The sequence below is a fragment of the Sturnus vulgaris genome, chromosome 18, assembly GCF_052056855.1.
Source record: "Sturnus vulgaris isolate bStuVul1 chromosome 18, bStuVul1.hap1, whole genome shotgun sequence".
NCBI classification, from domain to species: Eukaryota; Metazoa; Chordata; class Aves; order Passeriformes; family Sturnidae; genus Sturnus; species Sturnus vulgaris.
Window position 1 is genome coordinate 3,006,301 of NC_142260.1, and position 15,618 is coordinate 3,021,918.

General features: G+C 42.3%; 1 protein-coding gene across 6 annotated transcripts in view; it reads right to left on the bottom strand.

The window, feature by feature from the left end:
• The window catches only part of DENND2B (DENN domain containing 2B), a 146,179-nt gene that overhangs the window by 67,917 nt on the left and 62,644 nt on the right, over positions 1-15,618 (bottom strand). Inside the window, exon 1 of one of the 6 annotated variants that reach the window (XM_088175341.1) lies at positions 6,625-6,742. The exons of the other annotated variants lie outside the window; for them this stretch is intronic. The gene's annotated coding sequence lies outside the window, so the exon portion shown is untranslated. Of the gene's footprint in view, positions 1-6,624; positions 6,743-15,618 lie in introns of those variants that run through there. 6 annotated transcript variants of the gene reach the window in all.

Genomic DNA, 15,618 nt, shown 5'->3' on the forward strand with positions numbered 1-15,618 from the left:
CTGCCAGTCCTTGAAACTTGTTCTTTAGCAGCATGTCTGAACATGCTGACTGTTAAAAATCCCAGTGCACATAGAGGCTCTCAACTTTGCTTTTTCAAAGCATAGGTGATTTTTCAACATGTTTGCTCATCTGTCCTGGCATATCAAAGCAACAAACTCAGTAGAACTAATTCTGACAAAGATTTCCAAGTTTTCTGTGCTCACATGAACACAATTTGGGAAGACTTAGAAGGTTTTTTTTGTGAATTGTGATGCTCAGTCTTCAAGACATCTGAGGGCATTCTGGGTTTGGCAACCTCCAAATCTGAAATTTAGGGTTGGAAAGTTGTTGTAAAATAGTCTCATTCCTCTTCTGCCCTGGCAAGTCAGAAAAGCTTACAAGGTCACTCTATACTTTACTGAAATACCCTATATCCACAGAGAAAAGAACAGAACAGGAAGTCATAAAATCCTAAATCCTGGCTGCACACTAATCCAGAATAGAGACAGGTCTGTTTTCCCTGTTTCACATATAAATCAACTGCTAGGTCACACAAAACCTCATCTAACAGACTCAAGTATAACTATGTAACAGGGACAGAAAAAGAATAAGAATTCAGAACTCCCATCTTCTACAAACTTCCTTAATCTTATCCACTCAGAGGAGTTTGTTTCAGAATAAATATAAAATATTTTATTTGCTTTTTCTACCAGTATACACGTTTTCCTTCCAGTTCCACCAGCTTAGCTGTGGTCCCCAATGTGCTGCCAGTGCCCAGTGAGATCTTTCTGTAGAGGTTTCTTTTGTCCAGTTTTGCAAATTAGTTTATTTAACACGGTGAGAAAGCATCCTAACAGAGCAGGTTATAAAACCAAAAGCCATTGTCCATCTGTCTGCTATGAAACAGGCATTTTTAATTTCTGTCACAATTTCAACTACGAATATCACAGTCCATCAAGTCAGAGGCCTGAGGTATGTGGAGAAAATAAAATACGTCACACAGGATAGTACTAAAGTGATTGAAATTATCTGAGAATATCTGCCCTACTTCTGGAGTTACTGAACTGCAGAGGAAATAAAATAAAAAACAAAACAAAATAAAATTTAAAATACCAGCAGAATAGAATCTCCTGCACTACCTCTGTGAATCCAGAACAACCTCAACATCACCCTGTTTAACACAGCCAGTGTCACTGCCATGCACTCGGGGCTCCCACACTGGGAAGGGAGCTCACAATGGACATCTGAGGCAGAGGAAAAGAAGAACTAATTCTGATCTCAAACTCTGCCCAAAGAGTGCCCAGGCCCCGAGGGGCTGCCTCATCTCTGACCAGCAGCTGGGTGCCAGCTTGTTGGCCAGACAGCTGTAACAACTCAGTGCCCCTTGCTGAAATCTTCTCGAAGCAAAAAGCTGAAGCACTGGCATGAAACCAGCACACTCCATGCTAGGAAAACTTACCTGTTCCCTGAAGGACATTTTTTTGTATATATTTCTGTAATATGGATTAAGTAGTCTGACAGCTTTTTGTTTGTTTCTGCATTACTCTTAGAATGACACAGCCAGAGAAATGTGCCCTTGTTCTTCATCTTTAACTTCATTTTGTATGTTTTGCTCTCTCTCTTTTGTCCCATAGAAGAGTGAATTTCCACCTGCTTTAATCACCAAAGATTTCTTTGTCTCAAACTTGGACTATTTTTCCAACATAGTAAATGGCATTACCATCCTCTGTGAACTTCCCAGTCACTTAGTTATGCAATTGCACTTCTAAAGTTGTCACTCACACATACACTCACATTAATGGCAACCTTTGAGGATAGGCAAAAGTTTTCCTATCAAAAGTTGCACTTTTTTTTTCTTTTCTAAGAGGTAGCCCAACATGCATAACAGATTCTGGACAGGAGCAGTAGTAATATCTCTCACACATACACAGTATCTTCCTTTTAAGTAAACAACTGAAAGAAAGAAATCAGACACAGATTTTTTTTTTCCTTGGCACCTGGAAAAGCAGAAAGGCGAGGGAGAAGTTAATAAGTAAAAGATGATTCACGGAGGTGCCAAAGCAAGGAAGAGAAAAGGAAACCTGCTAATTAAGTATACATATCTCATCTTTGGAGGTTGCATCCTGTATCTGAAGGAGGAAAGATTTCAAAGTTTATGCCCCTGGCCTCTCCTACCATAATTTTCTTCAGTGGTTCTGACCTTATGGAATGCAAAATACATTCCAGCTATGATGACAAACATGACCCTTGGTACACTTTCCAGTGTGCATAAATGTGGCTGGATGCCAGGTGCCCACCAAAGCTGCTCTGTCACTCCCCCTCCTGAGCTGGACAGGGGACAGAAAATATAACAAAAGCTCGTGGGTTGAGATAAGAACAGGAAGATATTCCTTACCAGTTACCATCACACCATTTGGGGAAAAAAAATAATTAATTCTCAATCAAATCTGAGTAGCATCAAGAGAAATAAACCCAAATCTTAAAAACACCTTTCCCCCACCCCTCCCTCTTCTTCCTGAGCTCAGTTTTACTCCCAATTTTCTCTACCTCTTTTCCCTCCGCGGCTGAGACCTGTGACGAACGGGGGCTGTGGTCAGTTCATCACACAGCACCCCTGCTGCTCCTTCTTCCTCTTGGAGAGGACTCTTCACACTCTTCCCCTGCTCTGGAATGGGGTCACTCTCACTGGAGACAGTTATTACACTCTTCCCCTGCTCTGGAATGGGATTGCTCCCACTGGAGACAGTCACAGTCTTCCCTTGTTCCGGCATGGGGTCTCTCCCACTGGACACGTTCACACTCTCTCCCTGCTCCAGAATGGGGTCGTTCCCACTGGAGACAGTTACACCATCCCCCTGTACCAGAATGGGCTCATTCCCACTGGAAATAGTCACACTTTTTCCCTGCTCCAGTATGGGATCACTCCCACTGGAGACACTTATTGCACTCTTCCTCTGTTCTGGTCTAGGGTCACTGGAGACAGTGACAATCTTCCCTTGCTGTGGCATGGGATCACTGCCACTGGAGACAGTTACACTCTTCCCTTGCTCTGGAATGGGGTCTCTCCCACTGCAGATAGTTGCACTCTTCCTTTGCTCTGGAATGGGGTCTCTCCCACTGGAGAAAGGAACATTTATCCCCTGCTCCAGAATGGGGCTTCTCCTGCTGGAGATAGGAACATTTTTTCCCTGCTCTGGAATGGGATCTCTCCCACTGGAGACAGAAACATTTTTCCCCTGCTCTGGAATGGGGTCTCTCCCACTCGAGACAGGAACATTTTTCCTCTGCTTTGGAATGGTGTTGCTCCTGCTGGAGACAAGAACATTTTTCCCCTGATCCAGAATGGGGCTGCTCCTGCTGGAGACAGGAACATTTTTCCTCTGCTTTGGAATGGTGTTGCTCCTGCTGGAGACAGGAATATTTCTCCCCTGCTCCAGAATGGGGCTGCTCCTGCTGCAGACGGGAACATTTTTCCCTTGCTCTGGAATGGGGCTTCTCCTGCTGCAGACAGGAACATTTCTCCCCTGCTTTGGAATGGTGTTGCTCCTGCTGAAGACAGGAACACTTTTCCCCTGCTCCAGCAGAGGATCACTCCCACTGGAGACAGTCACACTTCTCCCCTGCTCCGGGGTGGGGTCTCTCCCATGGGAGATAGTTGGAGTCTTTCTTCTCTCGGGCATGTGGTGTCTCCCACGGGAGACAGTTCTCCAGAAACTTCTCCAAGGTGGGTCCTTCCCATGGCTGTAGCTCTTCATTAACGGCTCCAGGTGGGTCCCTTCCACAGGGTGCAGTCCTTCAGGAGCAGGCTGTTCCAGCGTGGGTCCACCCCAAGATCACAGCTCCTGCCAGCAATCCTTCTCGAGCATGGACTCCTCTTTCCACAGGTCCACAGGTCCTGCCAGGAGCCTGCTCCAGCACGGGCTTCCCATGGGGTCACAGCCTCCTTCAGGCATGCACCTGCTCTGGTCTGGGCTCCTCCCCAGGCTGCACCTGCATCTCTGCATGCCCGTGGGCCCCCATGGGCTGCAGGGGCACAGCTGCCTCACCATGGGCTGCACCAAGGCTGCAGAGGAATCTCAGCTCTGCTGCCTGGAGCACCTCCTCCTCCTCCTCCTCCTCCTGTTCCACTGACCTTGGTGCCTGCAGGGCTGTTCCTTTCACACTCTCACTCCTCTCCCCTTTGGCTGTAATAGCTCCTGCACAGTAACTTTTTTTTATTTTTTAAATAACGTCATCCCAGAGGCGCTGCCATCGTCACTGATGGGCTCGGCCTTGGCCAATACAATGGCTTTGTACAGATTAAATTATATACTTGACTTGAATTTATGAGGGAATTTCTATTCATTCACTTCCTTTAAAAATCTATTAATCAGTGTTTGATTTTCTTCTGGCTTACATTAGCACAAATCAAGTGTTGCTAAGGAAAAGTTGCTAAAGATCCAAACTGATGCAAAAGTTAGTGCAGGAAGACTTGAGGCATTGATCTGGGGCAAATGCACACTTATGAAAAACAAAGTTTCAGTTTAAATAACATTTGCACTGAAAATCAAATTAGGTTTCTACATCTGACTGGTTACAGTGTGCTTCAGTCTACTTTTAGCTAAACAAGCTGGGAAAATGAGGAAATGTGTTGGGTATACCCAGAACTGACTATCACATGAAAAAATTGGGCAGCCAAAAGTTGTTGGAGTTTTTCCTTAGTTGAACAGAGCTTTGAAAAACTCTTTGATCTATTTATTCCCCAATCTGTTGGCATATACATATAAACCTTAAAAAAAAAAAAAAGTGGTGGGGGGAAGGCAAAATAAAAAAGCCAAGCTGTGACTTGCAGTGCTTGTTGCTATCATACTTATTTACCTAAGACTCCAGACAAGGCTGAATTGAACTTGACCAAGGGCTACATCTGGCCCTAATTCAGTTTCACTGCATATTAACAAATGAACAATCAGCCAGTGCTGGAGCACTGTGCACACCAATATTCAGAAACATGATCCAAAGGAAACTTTCCAAAAGATTCAGACATTGGCTTCTCCCTGCCTTTTGCTGCCCATGACTGTCAGCAGGAGCAGAGTTAGGTCAGGGTAGGGCACTCCCCATGACTTTGTTCACCATGATCAAGGGTAACTTAAACGTGTCCATTACTCATCTGCCTGAAATGAGCCTCCCAGACCAGATTTCAACACCACACCTATAAGGGCTGTGGGATCTCAAGCCTAAATATGGAATCAGAATAATAGCTGGGGGATTTATATATCCTTTATAAGCATTTGATTCTCACAAGACCTTGGCTTCTTATAAAACTGTGGATTTAGTTTTACACTAGGTTCTATAAGGAGCTGGCCAATATATATTGACATTTCACTTCAATTTTTGCTTCTTATGAGAGAATTTGTATGTAGTGTAACCCTAGGGATGAAAAAATTTTGTGGCCACTGCCCTACAACAGAAATGCTGCACAGTAAAAAATTTACTTAATTTAGGGCAACAAAACATTGACTTAGAGCAACTAAAAGGAAGAAGACATTTCTCCTGTCACACATCCTTTCCTTCCAGGACAAAACTAAGCTTCATGTCCCTACAGGAAGCTACATAGGTAGCACCAAAGAAAACATCCAGAATATGAAAATGCTATGGTGCAAGTGAGGCAATACCAACACCTGCTTATATAGCAGCAAGAAAAACCAATAGGCAACATTTATAAACTCATCAGCTCTGAAAATATTTGCTCCCTACAGACTACAACACCAACAACAAACTCCTTCCAGTAACCCACGGGGTCTCAGATAATGAATATTTGAAGCAATAAATTGAGGTCCAGATTCTGACCCTAAATTACATCCCTCAGAACCTCAGAGTTGGACCCATAATACTGATTTTTTTTCCTGAAAAGCACAGACCTGTGGCTTATGCTCTTTATTCAATGGGAAAAAAATGCAAGCTGTCTCATAGCCAAGAAAGCACATTTCACAGAAAGTATATTAAAAGAAAGATGCCTCAAAAACCCAAAAGCTGAAACTAGGCATCAAAACCAACACAACACACAAAAGTGTGCCAGCAGCACCTCATTTAATACTGTGTTTTCATCTCAGCAGTTAGAAAAGTACAGTCATTGTAAGGCATAGTCAGCCTAAGTATAACAGCTATGGTCTCTCTCTAATGACCAACACTTTCTATACAATAAAAACAAATTCAGCTTAGCATGGGTGTGAACAGCACTGCATAACTTAAAAAAATACCTTAAAGAATTAAAGAGGATAAAAAGGAATCTCATCAAATAGACAAGAAACAGGCATTTAGCTTTAGAGACATGTGGTTCTGCCTGAGAGCAAGAGAGGCAGAGGGAGCAAGGGAAGAGAAAGGCTGCAAAAATGAGTTTTAGTCACAAAAAATCACTCGTCCTACACCAGAAATGCAAACTCTGGAAACTAAAGCTACTGCTATAGCCACTTTCAGTAAGCAGGAGGTCGGTTTTGAGTTCCTGCCTGCGAGTAGACACAGAACTGGTTATGGCACAGGACACGAAGGAATTCAGTGCCGTGGCACTTCATGCCCTTCCCTTCTGCTGTATCGAGTTCGCTCCTCCCGTGCCTCTGCCAGGCACACAACCCCCACCACTGCCATCACTTCAGCCTTCCCACACTTACTCAGAAGCTCTTCTGTCCTGGAAAGACGCAGAGTGGAGATGGGGGAATTCTCAGTGCTTTGCCGTAGCCTCTGTGCTCTCTGAACGCTGCCTGCTTCACTTGTCAAGCAGCAAATGACACACTGAGAGGGTTTGTCAAACCTCTGTCCCTTTGTGTGCTTAAGGGGAGGAAACTGCCATTAATGTTTAACAAAACAGGAGCAAAGCCTTTCTCTGCAATCTCACGTTGGCTTTGAAGGGACCGGTGTGTGGGAAATCTGGCGAGCCAGAAGTTTGCTCCAGGTAGCCCACAAAAAATTGAGTTGTTATTTTAAAGTTACAGGAAGCAACAGTTTACAATTCATTCCTGAAGCTCTGAGCCGAGCCAATCCAGCTGCCTGATGCTAAAGAAATCATAGAAGCTGATGACACAGAGACACAGCAAGCCTGCCAGGCTCAGCTCCTATCCTGAAGCCCACATGGGTGACAATACTGTTTGTCAGGAAAGGGAGAGGTGAAAAATCCACATTCAAACGCTTTCAGGTCTCTGCCAACAAAAGGACACAGGCTGTCTGCCGTGTCCCCTCTGGCTCTGTTGACATGAAGTGGCTTCCCAGCTCAGCAGCAAGCCGAGGGGCACAGAGAGAGAGGGGAGTGAGAGCAGACTCATCTCTGGGCATGTGTTCAGAATCTGCACTGGCAGCTCCTCTGTCTGCCCCAGCTCCTCCTGGGGTGAACGTCCCCCTGCTCAATAAAAGGTGACTCAGCTGGAGATATCCAGGCTGTGACAACAGGAGGATTGACCAACACCACCCACACCTGAGTGCCACTATCACTGCCCCATGCCGGGTACACAGGTCCCCTGCACCTGCAGCCCACCTGCGTGCAGCATTTGCTCTTAAAGGGCATTCTCGGCTTTTCCATAGCAGAATTTGAATCACAAAGCCTTTCTGTGCTGCTGCCACTGCAATGAATGCTGCTTTTACAGCTCAAATAGTTACGTGGTTACCTGGAAAAAGCCTACTTTTAGGAAATTGTGATGCGTGATGGGCTTATCCTAGGAATTCAAAATGAAAAATGCCATTTCCATCTATTAGCTGTTGTTAATTGTTTGTTTAAAAATACTTGTTGTACAGTCACGGTATTGTGGATCACCTATGTTGAAGTGACCCGGCTTTACAGACCTGACATTTTCTTTCTATAGCTAAAGAGAGAAGAAAACAAATTAATACTTCTCATTTACTTCAGCAATTTCCTACAGCTCCCTCACAAAATACTAACACATATTGGCATTAAAGCTCATCATTAATATGATAATCATAAAATATTTCCTTTATAAGAATAGTGATTTAACAAAGAGCTTCAGGAGCAACATATGAACACTCTGGGCAAAATTTCCATATCTGGTTAATAACAAACAGGATATTTAGGCTCTTGAAAAAAGCAGTCAGGCTGTTACAAGAGCTGACTTCCCATTGACTACAATAAGATTTTAGGGATTGACTCAATAAATCAATTTTTAAAGTGCTATTCAGTTATTAGGAGCATCATATCTATTACAATTGTTATATTTAGTTGTGCTTTCAGCACTGAACCCCATCTTACCAGATGCTTGCACATTGCTGCCTCTTGCTCAACAGCTCCAGGGTTCCCTGGTGCCAGGAGAATGTGACACATTCCCCTGTGGGACACTGCCAGTTCTATACACAGGGCCTGGCCAGAATGGAAATAACCTCAGAGTGCATGATGGCAATTGTGACCAAAGTTTAGAAAAAGTCTCCCAGGAACTACGGGCATTTTTGCAGGTAGATATTGTAATAATTTGGATGCTACCTGTGTATTTCCATATAGCCCCCATTTTCCTGCTTGAAGAAAACTGCTTACAAGTGGTTTTCTTTTAAAGGCTGTCAATGTTCATTCCTCCAGTGTGAAGGCTGAAGGTGATGCTTGGTGTGGAGACTGAATCAAGCACTGAGCAAATTCCCATTTTCACACACATTCTGCCTGGTGAATAGTGACTATGTTATTTAGAGGATGAAGCCAGTGAGGATGCTATGTCTGTGCACTTCTTGCTTTGTTTTCCCAAGCAAATGGCTTTTTTTTTTTTCCAGTCAGGGGAGAAACATATATTATCTATCTTATTATGTTCAGATTCTCCTTTCAAATTCAATCTTCAAAAATTCTGCTATGTCTTCTTTTAATGTTTTGTTCTGCCCAAGTGGAAAATATCTTTTTAGGATAATGAAACAGTGCAGGAAACTGATAAGACAACACAGACCCTTTCATTTCTAAGCAATTGATTCAAATCCAGACTGATTAGGGCACAGAAGGGAAATTGTTCTCCCACACTGGTGGCTTTTCAAGAGCTCAAGTGTAAAGAGATGAGTGTCTTAGCCAGCTCCTAAATGGACAGATATTCACAGAACATGGAATATCATTTGCAATACTCATCACTTACATCTTTGATGGTCTTTTCAGTAAGATTGTCAGCATCTCTATGGTCCAGAAAGTTTCATTCCAGAAACACTGGAATATTGGCATTATGATGTAAAAATGTTATGCACATGACTACTATGCCCTACTCCCTGAGAACTTCAGTCTCACTTCGTATCACTGCCCAAAAAACAAATTCACATGAAACCTGTGCTCTGATTGTCTGATCCTGCACTGGTGGGGACTCCTGTGAGTGTTTTAACATTGCTCATTGCTTCTATTCACCACAGTTCAGTGAAGTAAAAGCACTAGAAAGATATCAGAAACATCTCCAAAATCCAGCTCTTATAATCGTTTTCTGTAAAAATATCTAAGTTTAGTTCAGATCTTAGTACCCTGAATACATTATTGTAAATATAGTGATTAAAAAAGAAAGATTACAGCATTAGTCAAAGTAGTCTTCATACTGCAGTAGTTGCATTAAAAATGCCTCTTTAGTGTAACTTCTCATCTAGAACTCTGTCTTTCAAAGACTTGTTAGTTTCTCTTTTTAATTTTTTAGTTTCCAGTGGTTTTGGAAAATATAAACCTTAATAGAGGAGAAAAGGTGATTTTAATGAGAAGATATGATTCACTTCATATAAAAATATAAAGTATCCAAAGCGTCATGAGAATTAAATTACAATAGGAAGGAATTCACTACATTCCTGTAGCCTCTAAGTAATAATAAAGTCAACTTGATCTGAAGCTTTAAGAAGCAAAATTCAATCAAATTTTAGGGTTTGTTGGGGTGTTTTCTTTGGAACCTATGCAAATGGGAGGGAGATATTGATGAAATTTGCATCTGAGTAAAAGTGATTTGTTTGACTGACAAGTGCATTCTTCCTTAATGGACTTTTAAAATTAAAGTGAAAGAAACCAGCCAGCAACAGAAATGGAACAGCAAAAATTCCCCACTATCAACTGTTTGGGGAAGCCCAAAGGATTCTCCAGAAGCAGGTCCACTTCTCCAGCTCTATTTCCTGAGCTAGCCAGAAGCTGTCACTTGTCTCCCAAACCATTTTTGCCATGTCCCCAGAGCTCTGTGCCACCACAATGCCTGTGCAGCCCTGCAGAGGCTGCAGCATGGCCGGGCTCTGTGCCCAGCAGGGCCAGGGAGGGGAACATGGTGCCATGGACTGGCACAAACCAGCACAGATAAAGGGCAGCAGGACAAGTCAAAGCCTCCATTCAAACCCTGCCCAGCTTCAGGGTCATCTGAGCCAGCACTTCCACTCCTTCCCACTGCAACTGTTTCTGTTCCCAGTGGCAGTCGGTGCCCTCCCAGTTCCCATGGCCCAGTTGGGAGCTGAGCTGCCAGAGCTTCATGTCCCAAATGCACCTCCAGCCTTACAGGGTGAAGAACAGCTCTTGTTCCCTTCTGAACCAAATGAAACTCTGCACTGCCGGGAAATGAGCTGCAGAAAACTTGTCGGCTCCATGGGTCAGGCTGTTTCTGCTTGTAAAGGAAAGGGTGCAATATTTGCTAATAGATTTCATATCAGTTATTTAGTTTTCATCGTTATTCTGCTGAAGTTTATTTGTATGGTTTTCTAAATCTCAGTGGTTTAAACAAAATTTAAAAAGCTGTGTTTCATCACAGTTCCAATAACTGAGCATATTGCTTCGTCTTAGAATTTTATTCAATCACTATTCTTCCTGTTCTCAAGCTCACTGTCAAAATATTAAAGTAACAAACATTTTTTACGGGGGGTTTGTCGTTTTTCTTTCTCACAAATTCATGAAGAGCTCATAAACGTTCTCACTAGCACTTCTGAGCAGTAAGCAAATACTTTTGGCAGGAAAATCCAACTCAGCAGTTGAGTGTGGAGTGCCTCGTTGCCTTGAGCCCTGCTCAGCTGCCAGGAGATCTCCGCAGCAGAGGAGAGATCCCAGCCCAGGGAGAGGGGAGAGGCTGGGACATGCTGAGACCATGTGAGCTTAACTCACACCACGGGCTTCTTGCTGCTCTAACCAAGTCCCTGACAGCTGCTCTGGCTGGAAAAACTGGGAGATGTTTTAGCACAGGCCACCCCACAATTGATAAGGCAACAGAATTTTGCATTTTAAAATAAAAATGAAAAAAAGCCTCGGCTTCCTGCTTTAGGCATGTATAACTGACTCTCCTTTTCAAGCTGGTCTCACTCCTTCCTCCTCAGAGCCCTCAAATAAAACTTGCATGCCCAAATATGCACAAAACAGCATCCACTAACCTTCCAAACCATGCACAAATGTCCCAAAATTTGTGAACAACCAGCAACCACGTCTAGACCTGCTGCCTTCCCTGTTCGTGTGTAAGTGTAAGCCCAGGCAGAGAGCACCTGTCACCTTTAATTAAAATGCAGCCTTTCACTGTAATTGAAATGCAGCCATCCACAAGGGAAACAAGCAGCTTCTCTATCACTCACAGCAATACTGTCCACATACCAAGCGAGGAAAGAGTAAGAGATGAGAAAATACCATATCATAAATGTGCTAAGACAATGACAATCACACAAAAATTAGTGGGAAAATTGCACACGTTAGAATTTCAAATAAGATCAAAACCTCATTGCTTTAGAGCAACAGAGAGCTGAAGACGAATCTTTTGATTTCCAAGTTATTTCATTCTTCACAATACTCTCCAATCAGAAAACTTAGGGTATATAATAAATCTCATAGCCTTTACATTTATATTCACATGAAATACATAAATGCAGTTAATTACATTTTGTTTACCTTACTGGTAATAATTTTTTAAGTATGACCAGGGCTCCAGCGTGGTGGATGCAGAATTATCTCCCTCCCAAGGCTCTGTAAGTGATGGTGAGGGAGTTGTCCAGGGTTGTCCTGCCCTGTCTGCCCCTGGAGTGACCCACGCTGGATGTGAGCACAGCTCTGCTGCATTAGTCACGAGATAATTCACTGTCAGTGCAGGCAGACTGGATCACAGCTGGGTGGATGAGCCCACAGTAAATTTGGGCAGTGCCTACAGTTCAACACAGAGCTGAGGAGCACTGGTTAATTTGCATTTTTTTTCTTTTATTAGGAGGAGCAGAAAGATTGAATGACTATGAATGAATTTAAAGTCACATTGTTACACATCTGATAACACAAATAAAAGGCCCTACATTTGCATCCTGAAGGGATTCTCTAAATGAGAGAAGTCCTGCACAGACACTGCCTCTCTGAAAATGATCCTTCTCCCTAAACTGATGAGTTTTCCTCAAGATATGAGATTATCTTTGAAATGAAAAATTTACTGTGGAAAGGGAAGAGAATAAAGCACTCTAAGGACAGCAGAGCAAAAAACTGCCAGCACTACTCCAGCCCTCACAGCAGAGCACTGCTTAAATCCAGCTCTGGATGTATCTACACATTCTTTTATTTAAGAATTCTGGAGGTGTCATTTCCTAAGGCAAAATATTTGTAGACTTCTGCCCAGCCCATAACCACATAATTGTTTCAAGGGAAACAAAGTATTTCAGTTGGATTTAGTAATGTGGACCAAGAATTAATTTCACTTTAAAATAAATAAATACAGTTGATGTAAAACTGAATGGGCTTGGCTTGAGTATGACTGACTTTGGAAGTGATCACACATCTCAAGTTTTTAAGGCTGAAGCACAGGAACAAAGTCTTCCTTCAACTAAGATTTTTCTAGAAGTTTTCTTAGTTTCTAAGAACTTTCTTGGATTGTTTCTTCCTTGAGAGAAATGCAGCAATAAAACACAAGCTCTTGACATGCATGTGAAACAGCTGAGTATGGCCCTGGGTACATGATGGAGACAGGAAACCAACCCAAAACAATATTTCTACTAACCAACCCACTAGCTTACTTTGCTAAAAAATGTAAGCCATTGTTTTATTTGATACTTAAAGAATTATAAACAATCCATCTGAAATGCTCCTGTGTCTCTAGTCATATTAGTCCAGACTATGTGGTGCATCTCTATTGCCTTCACTGGAGACAAGGTAGCTCCACCAATTAAAATTCCGTCCTATTAACCTAAATTCTGAAGAAGGAAAATGTTCTGAGCCACAAAGTCAGTGCAAACATATCTCAGCATGTCTGGCTAATGGGGGTGACAAACTGTCAGTGACAGCAGGAATGTCCCCACACGCTGCTGGGAGATAAAAAACAAAGCCTATATTTAGAGGTTTGTGGGTACTCAGCTCAGTTCTTCCCAAGCAGGAAGAAAAATCCAACTCATGATATCAGATTTCAGTTTTAACCAAGTAAATGTGTATTTGGTTCAGATTCTACTAAAAGTATTTAGAAAGGAGAAGTTTTATGAGTGTTTTTTGAATAGACACTTTGCAACTTGGTGCTCAGGGCAATTTGCAGATGTAATCCTTTGTTTGCACAAATCTCTGCTCTCTTGCTATAGCACCCCCTGACACCAGCACCCCCAGTTTATTGTGCCAATAAATCACGATTGCTCAGCTGGAGAACACCCTCCACCAACATCCTCTGCGAGGACACCACCTTTCCTGTGGAGACTGGATGGAAAGACAACAATCCACATCACAAAATGCAGTCTGTGACAAAACTCCTGTGATTCCAGTGCATTGCTTTCCTCAGGCACTTAGCCTGTGAGAACAGTTTTCCTCAGACACAGCCCTTTTCCACAACTGGATTCTGCTTTGGCTATCTTCCCAAATCAAACTCAGAGACACGAAATTTGAAAGATGTTTGTTCTAGCTCATCACAGCAGTCCCTCTATTTATTCTACCAAAGTCACCATGCTAGTAAAACGTTTACTTGCAGCAAGCTTAACTTTTTGTTCACTGTAATTGTTTTTGCACTTTCAAAGGCTCTCTCTTATTCTCCAAGGTGGGACCCATACATGAGGCACATCCTGCACCACAGAAAATTTTACAAAGAGAAATTCTGCCACTTACAAATACACGGGAAGAAGTCTGTATCTCCAATATCTGACATTATGCATGCCTCAGGCAATAAACTCAGATAAAAAACTAAATCAATGGGATCCTCTAAAAACCCTTCCTGTACTTCAGTCACTGTTGCAGGTGAGGAGGCACAAGTGTATAAAATGCCTTGAGACACAGAGTTAAAAGATGGCATGTTAGCCAGAGGCAAAGGCATTAAGAGTTATTTACAGAAGTCGTGTAGCCACACAGCTCTAAATATTTTTCAGCTCTGGATTGGTCCTTGTCGCATCTAGCATCTCAAACTGAGATGTCATTTTAAGATAATAATGATATATGAATTATGATAATTATGATATATTAATATATAGTTATTTTGTTCAGGATTTTTTTTACTCCTTGTATTTGTTATACTACACAGCCTACAAGTTTGAAAGTTGTATTTTGCCAGCTAGAGCACGACTTCACAGACATAACTATTGGCTTGTTTTAATGCAGTACAGTGTAGAGGTGATCTTTGAGTCAAAGATGGTAGTGCCATTTCTACATTTACCTTTGTTTGTACTGGAGAAAACACAAGTTTTAGACAAATACCTAATAACAAATAGAGTTTCTGATAAAACACAAATACTCCAGATAAATATTAAATCATTTGTGAAGGGAAAGAAAGACACATTGTAAGGAGAGAGAGCTACAAACACCACTCTGCCTTTCTGTGACTTCTGTTCCCTTAAGGTTTCCTCAGAGTTACACTGATCCTCATGACTGTGCTGCAATCAAACTCATTTGGTGCAAAAGGGTCATGGTTGTGCACTAGCTGCAATCATGCCATGGGCTCCTTTGTCCCCTGCTGAAGGATTAAGATTTCACAGAGCTGCTTCCTGCCAGAATTGCTAAGAAGTCACTTCCAGCCACACACAAGGTGCTTTCCTATCCTTCCATTCCTTGGCATTCACCTCAGTGACTCACAAGGAAGGATTAAATTTGTACCCTGGAAGTTCACTGAAAGCCAGAGTCTGCTTTGTAAGCATAACAACCCTTCTGCAATTTCTCCAATTTGCTTCCTGTAACTGAACTCTTGTTCCAACAACATCAGAATGTTCCCACTGGCCTGGACCAAAATAGAATTCCTGGTCCAAGGTTCAGTCACTGGCCATGAGAGTTAGCAGGTGCCTGGAGAAGAGAATAAGAACGTGCAGTACAATTTAACCAGCTTAAGTCTGTTGGCTCACAGATTTTATTTCTGTGACTAAAAGGCTTTGGAAGATTTTTCTACCATGGATTTGTCTGATTGCAACATCGTATAACAGTAAATTTCATGTTTTAAAAACATGCTGCTGAAAAGTGCCTTCTTTTCAACTGATCCTTGACCTGTTGTCTTCTGGTTTCATTGGATATGTATTAGTTCTTAAATGAAAAGAGTACTTTTTTCCTATTTATCATCTCTGTTCCATATATCATTTCAGATACTCCTTTTCTCCTTCAATCCTTTCCTTTCTAGGGTGAAGAATCACAATCAACCAACTCTTGTCTTGTAGTGAAAATGTTTCCTACCTTCAACCATCTTTGTCATCTTTCTCTAATTTTCCTATTCAGAGTCAAGTTTTCTCTCCTACCACACACAAAAATCTCAGTTTTTAACAAGTGGTGAATGAACTTCAGGTAACTTTTA